This window comes from Cavia porcellus, unplaced genomic scaffold (assembly GCF_034190915.1).
Source record: "Cavia porcellus strain 051 isolate PalLab524CR breed Dunkin Hartley unplaced genomic scaffold, mCavPor4.1 scaffold_3, whole genome shotgun sequence".
Classification (NCBI taxonomy): Eukaryota; Metazoa; Chordata; class Mammalia; order Rodentia; family Caviidae; genus Cavia; species Cavia porcellus.
Genome location: NW_026947486.1, coordinates 34,195,972 through 34,203,689, shown reverse-complemented (window position 1 = coordinate 34,203,689; position 7,718 = coordinate 34,195,972). Strand labels below are relative to the sequence as shown.

General features: G+C 33.8%; 1 pseudogene; it reads right to left on the bottom strand.

Moving 5' to 3' along the window:
- Positions 1 to 6,041: 6,041 nt before the first annotated feature.
- LOC134475541 (U4 spliceosomal RNA) lies at positions 6,042 to 6,119 on the bottom strand (annotated as a pseudogene).
- Between the last annotated feature and the right edge of the window lie 1,599 nt (positions 6,120 to 7,718).

Below are 7,718 nucleotides of genomic sequence, written 5' to 3'. Positions count from 1 at the left end.
TTTCTCACCTATATTAATGGATTAGGAGAGGTGAGAGTCCTCTTTATCCATAGCTATAGCTATAGTTTTAGATTTAGATCTAGGTCTCTCTAGGAGTTTTGAAGGTTGTGCACTAAGTGCTTCTCAAATTTCAAGGAGTTCCTTCTTAAAATGGAGATTCTAATTCAGTGGTCTGATTTGGGATCTGGGAATTCAAATTTGTTTTATGCTTAATTTTAGTTGTATTTTTGTTTTATTGAAAGATTCAGAAAATGGTTGATATGCATCATAAGCTACCATCAATATACAGTTTATATGTACAGTTTCTACTTTTTCTTTTTCACTGAACAGGGTGACATTAGGTTTGTTCATATCAAAATGCAAATAAAGAATTACTGCATAGGAGAGTATGTGTAGACTTTTCATTCTCAGTAAGTTTCCAGGTAATACAATGCTATTTCTCCATAAACTATACCTTCAGTAATAAGACTAAATTATCACAAAATCAGAGGCCTCCCTAATTTTGCAAGTCTAAAAGTTCAAAATTTCTGATAATTTTGTTTGTCATTCAACTTCTAGTGGGAAATATTTTTTACATTCTCTCAAAGTAACCACATTTTAAAACATCTTCAGGTGAACATTTCTATGCTTCTCAAGTTTTGTTTCTAGGCAATAATGTGCTGAGTTGAATTTGTACCAACTCCCATAAGCTGACTGTCAAATTTTCAGGAAAACAGTCATTAAAGTCACAGCCAAAACTCATAGTGTAATTAACATCCACACTCATAGTGGAATTATTTAAAAAAGTCAAGAAGTGGAAGTAACCTAATATATTCTGATAGATAAATAGATAAAAGTGTGACATATAGCTACAGTGCAGATTATTATTCAGTATTAAAAGAAAAGTAGGTTTTAACACACAGTACAATGTATGTTTCCTTTCAAAAGTATGCTAAGTAAAATAAAGTGACAGTGAAAAGACAAATACTATATAATTACATTTACATGTGGTAATCAAAGTAACAATTCATGAGATATAAAATAGAATGAGAGTTATCAAGGGATGATGGAGGAAGCAATGGATAAGTCTGTTTAATTGGTACTGAATTTTAGTTTTACAAGATGAAGCTTTGAATTTCTGTTTCATAAAATGTAAGCATACTTAACATTACTTAACATTACTGTGTTTTTTCCACAATTAAATTATATAAAAGAAATTACATTATATTAAAATAGGAGTAATAAATGTTCAAAACTTATCACTTTCCAATTATTTTACATTATTATTGTTGATAATATCATATTATTTGCATATATTTTGTGTATGCAACATACAAATAATACCTATACTATTGTATCTGTGTGATGGAAATAGGAAATATAAGATTGTAGTACTATTTATCTTTCCCAAACTTTGCATTCAATAACATTAAATTGGTAGTTCAAAATTTTAGAATGCTACAAATCCTCTCCCATCTGTATCCCCTGGGGAACTTTGCTAGTTAAACTTGTACCAGCAGAGTCTAAAAACTTTCTGTGCCAGAAAATGCTTCCTCTATAGCTACTGCAAACCCATTTCACTACATTCTAAAATACATTCTCCAGAATAGAGGTAGTAATCATTTTTAATTAAAACATGATATTAAGTTCACTTTCCAGTCATTTAGTAAGAAAATAGGTAAGAAGCCTAGAACAAGTCATTATCCAGTTAATAGTGAGCACTTCGATCAGACTCTGAGATAATTGCTAAAAATTCAAATAATCCACAAATACCAGAATTCATTTCTTAGAAATAATCTGCAAGTAACCAAGAGTTATTCTTAAAACTTTCAGGAAACAATATTATGAATCTGTGATTTCATCTTAGGATAGAAAAAACTTTGGTTTAGGGACCTGGGCTGAAATCTTGGTTTTAGCATTAGCTATAAAACTTCTAGAAAATGACTTCACCTCTCCATGCCTCAATTTTCTCTTCTGTAACATAAAGGTGACAGTCAGAATCATTATGATAGCTGAAACATGTTTGTATTTACTGTGTGCCAGACACCATTTTAAACATTTTAAATAAATTCATTCATTTCATTCTCACAATCATTTTAGGAAGCAGCTACTATTAGTTTCATCACTATTTCACTAATGAGGACACTCAAAGACAGTTAGGTGAAGTGTCTTGTCCAAGGTTTCAACATTTACTAAGTGGAGAGGAGTTAGTACGTGATCTCCCAGATCAAAGAATGATTCAATTCTCTTGGAGACCATTTCCATCTTGGAGTTGGGAGCCATGGTAAAGGATGGAGGCTACACAGTGGTCATTAAACCAATCAGAGGAAAGCATTCATAGATGTCACAAGTAATGAAAGTAGATCTGGGTGCTTCAGAAATAGGAATGAAGCCAGAACCTCACTGTCTAAATCAGAGCTGGAAATTCAGTGGTCAAAACAGTCAGAAGGGGCTGAGGATTTAGCTCAGCAGCATAAGTGCCTGCCTTGCAAGCACTAGGTTGTGAGTTCAATCCCCAGTACCCCCCCCAAAGAAAAAGAAAAAAGGAAAAAACAGTCAGAAGGAAGTCCTCTTCTATAATTTGAGAGTACAATGGAACAAGAACATTTTTACAGAAACTCCAGGTTCAACAATGCTCAATAAACATTTTATGAGAGATGTTCTCAAGGTTGATGTTGAAAACTGACCAGGATTGGGGCATCATTTTTATATTATTTTGATGGAATTAGTTTGTTTTGTGAGTTTGACTCATTTTGAAGGACCAGAAATTTAAAGGTTAAAAACAAGATGCTGTTTCTCAGCTAGAAACAGCACTGGGCCTCATGACTTAGTCCAAACTCAGCTCCGAGGGAGGATCAAAAAGAAAACATCTGCAGCTGTGATATGCTCGGGCTGTGCTGTGCCAGGGAACTCAGAGATAGAGCCTGCTGATTACGCTAATCAGGTTTGTAAAGCATGTCAAACTCGAACCATACAGAAACCAGATGTCCTAAAGATAAGTTGTGCAGAACAAGACAGTTAATTAACTCTGACCCGCTGGTCTTCCCTTATGAGCTAACCAACCACAAATAGACAGACCACCGACTATCCCGCTCTAACTGCTATGATTGGCTTCTGTAAAAAAACGCTTGCTTTGCGGTTTTTTTCCCCTTAAAAGCACCTGCCTCACCTACACTTGGGGTTCTCCTTTTCCACCTGTTTGGAGGACCCCGTGCACATGGAATAATAAAGACCCCTTTGTTCTTACATGAGAGCAGAGCCCTTGGAGTCTCCTTTGTGACACCCATCTTACAATTTATCTGTATTTCTTTTGGCCAATTGTGGTCCTAGTGAATAAAGTGATAGGAAGGTCTAAGTGAAATCTACAGTGGATTCACTTTTTCTGAATGACAAATATTACAAAAAAACTTACTTATCAGGAATGATTATCATTTAATCAAAGGATCTCATTAGCTATTCTCTAGCCTTTTCATTAAAAAAATTATAGTAGTACATGTTTGCAGTTCATACATTTTAAAGTACTCTTGGGAAGTTGGGACATGTACATAATGTAATAGCTCGGACCCCAGAATAAAATCCAAGGAAGCAAGAAATTAAGAAATTTGGAGCAAAGGCTTTATTTTAGGCCAGGCCTGGCGACACAGCCTCTGGTAGCCAGTATGGAAGACTGCATGCCTCACAGGCTAAGGGTAGAGTTTTTAAAGCTAAAAACCGCAAAGCTATCGACCTATTTCAGATAACATTCTTGGTACATTCCATTGCTCTCTGCTGTTCAACATTTTCCCAGAATGCACACCTTGCAGAAGCATGTGGAAGGGGGTTGGGGAGAGGGATTTACAAGGAGCTGAAACTTAATTCTTTACTGGAAATGGAATTTTAATCTTAATTGAAATGGCACATACAGAACAGGAAGGAGGCGCATTGGTTAGAGCTAGGCCACAACAATAATGCATCTTATCTATTTTTTAATCTCCTCCCCACAGCCTCTCTTTTTCTCTAGTTCCCTTTTCTTCTTTCTCATTCTTGTTTTTATTAATCCATGTTTATGACATGTAATTGATACACAGTATAGTACTCATTGTTAATTCCTTATTATATTCTTATGAAATTATGAAAATATACAACAGATATTGTGAAGTAAAAAAATTGTTCAAATGGAAAGAGGAAGTAGGATGGGTGAAAAGGGAAAGCACAGTTGGAAAAAGGGGGAAAATGCAAGTCAGTTATGCTTTAATGTCTCTTAGTTCATTAAAAATGGAGAGTTGTGCTAATATCAATTGGAGAAATATTTATGTCCACATCTTGTACCCTGGGCAACAACTTTAAATAAAAACACATAATATATTAAGTAGTGTTATTCTATTAGTTTGTTATAAAATTTTGTTTCATATTTTTTCCATGAAAGAATTTGAAGAGACAGACCACAATGCAGAGAAAAGAAGAAACAATCTACACTTTATCCCTGGCTCCTGGCTTATGACTTGAGAAGTTAAGACTGAATCTACAGAAACAAGCAAATGGTGATGATTCCGGAAGACTTCAGGGAGAAATGCATCAGTAGAATGAAGCAGTGGTGCTAAGAGTTATAACAGTATGTAAATGACTCTAGTCCAAGTGACTGCCATATCTCTCACAGAAAATGCTTGGTTGGATGCCATTTTAGAGAGAAAACAGCTGAACCCAGGATTTGGAGCAACCATGGATTGTCTTCAATTCAGGGCACACACTGTTAAACTTCCATAGTAAATGGGTGAGGAATGACCCCTGGAAATGTCCAGGCCAGATAACCATAGCAAGGCCAGGAAGAGACACCCAAAATGACACTAAAAAATGAGACCCCAATGTGTACAGAGGCCAGACTCAGCCTGAACCTTCATGTATTCAAAAATACTAGAACCAGTACCCTGACCTAATCCTATTGCAGGATTGGTGGGATTATGCAACATGTATCTGGCCTCTGACTGCCTACTTTATCTACAAGTGAGAGCAGGGGCACACACTGAATTGAACACAGTCACAAAACTATAGACCCCAAAAGAAAATCACAGGCATAAAAGCATAAAGAAGTTTTCTTTCTTCTCATTGACTTTTAAATCTCTATGTTTTTACTGTTTTTGTATTTGTTGAGTGTGAAAATTGTTTTCATTTACTTATTTTTTGTTTTATTTTGTTTTTATTCTCCTTTTTTCTCTCCCATCTGTTTTCTTCATATTTTACAAGGCTTGTATAAACTTTCTTTGGCCTTCAACTTGGATTCTAATACCTTTCTCTTATTTGTCCACTTTTTCTCTTACCATATAAATTTTCTCCTGTTATGGTGATATCTAATCTTAAATTTTGTTATATGACTATATATCTTGTTCCTACATTTAAAGGTGTAAAATTATTAGCTATCACAGTTTGTCATTTTCCAGTCTGTGTTTGATGCTATTGCTTTTAAAGATTTAGTTAGGATGACATAGTTCTTGTGATCATTTTTTCTTCACTGTATACCAGTATTTAGATAATCTGAGATTCAAAAGCAATACTACCAAAGAACTGGCTGGTAGGGCAAACGAGCTGCAATATTTCATCCAAATAAAATGAAGAGGCATGATCATGGGGCAAACTCAAAATTCATAATCCACCTATCCCTAGAAGATATCTTAGGAAAATCAGTAATTTCCTAAAGAGATCTTGGTACTAGTAAGGAAGCCATGAGCTTATGGGTATGTGTTTCACAAACCTCAACACAAAAAAATAAATAAACAAACAACAACAAAAATAGAAAATTAGAAAACATAAAAGTAAGATCCATCTCATAACCTCCAACTTGCCCAAGACAAATAAGGGATATTGAGGTTTAAGAAATCAAAATTCCCCAACTGATCTTTCTGCAATTGTAGTAACTGAAGTAACAAAACAAATTAATAAGCCTCTTGATGAAAAGAAAACAGAAGTACACAGATAATTAAAGAGATGATGAACATAATAATGGAAGTAGTTAGTGAATTTAGATTAGATCCAAATAAAAGATAGACGAGCTTAGGGAAAACATGAATGTCATGAGTGCAATGTCCAACACAGAGAAAAGTTTCAATTAGCAATAATCATGCTTTGGATAATCCTCACTGACTACAACACTGCCACTGTGCAAAGCTCAATATAGAAATAAACAAATCTCCACAAAACAGACTGAAATAGAAATGTAGGGCATTACAAATTCTACTGAAAGTATACGCAGCTGATTCTACCAGTGTCAAAATAGAATATCAGATCTACAAGACAGGTTTGTGTTTGGCAGTTATCAAATGAATCACCACTCAAAAATAGCAAAGAAGTATAGAAAACAATCCAAGAGTTTCTGGATCATGTAAAGAACACTAACATGATCTTAATAGGAATCAATGAAGAATCAGAACATTGCACAAAAGGCATAAAAATCTGTTCACAGAAGTAATAACATAGCTTTCTAAGTATGGAAAAACAATTTTACATACAAACTGATGAGACATATAAGATTCCAAATAGTCATGATCAGAAAAAAAAAAAAAAAAAACTACACCAAGGCGTATAATAGCCAAGATTCCAAAAATTCAACATCAAAACAATATTAAAGATATTAGAGAAAAGAAACAAGTTCATTATAAAGGAATATCTCTCAGAATCATAGCAAAATTTTCAGCATAAACTTTTATTTGCAGGATAACTTTGAGTGAAGTGTTTAATGCCCCAAGAAAAAACAATCTCCAGCCCAGATTAATGAAGAAAAAATTATGTTCATGATAAAGAACACCTGAAGAAATGCATATGAAACCAGCAATGCAAAATTTCTGCAGGATATTCTAAAAAAAGACAATAATTGCAATTCCCTGTACTTTGAATCCACAAGGAAAAGCAAGGAATTACATAGAATAGAAAGAAACAGAACCAAAAATAGAAAACTAATATAATGAGAAGGATAAATCAATACCTATGAGTTATATCAATCACTGTGAGTGATCTGACTTCATTAATCCAAAGAAACAGATTGGTGGAATGGATCAAGAAAGAAGATGCAAGAATATGCTACATGTAAGGAACACATTTAACTGAAAAAGAAATTTATAAGTTGAAAACTGAAGGATGGAAAATAATATTCTGACAGAAACCTAGAAAGAATTGAGGATAGCTATTCCACTTAAAAACAGAGTGAATTTCAAGCTAAGACTAGGAAAAGACACAAACAAGATCACCACATATTTATTAAGGAAATAGTAAGTATATCTCTAACAAGTACCAGTACACAAAACTATATAAAGCAAACACTAATGCTGTGAAAAAACATATAAATACTACAATTGTGAGAACCATCAATATCGCACTGTCACATATATATCAAGAAATCATACTGCAATGAAATTAGAAATCAAAGGCTAAAGTAACCACAAAAATACATAAACACATGAAAATTTAAAAATACAATTCTAGACAACCAATCGTTCACGCGTAAAATTAAAGAAAAAATTAGACATCTTCTGCAATTAAAAGATAATGGTCATATGACCTACTGGAACTTACAAGATGCAATGAAAAGAACTTCCAGAAGTGAATTCCTACATCAGAAAAACAGAGCAAGTTCACATAAATAATCTAATGTTGAACTACAAGGTTCTAGAAAAAGGAGAACAAGTAAAACTCAAATAACATTAAAGAGTAGAAAATATTCAGAGCAGAAATTAATAAAACTGGAACTAAGAAAATACAGTGAATCAATGACT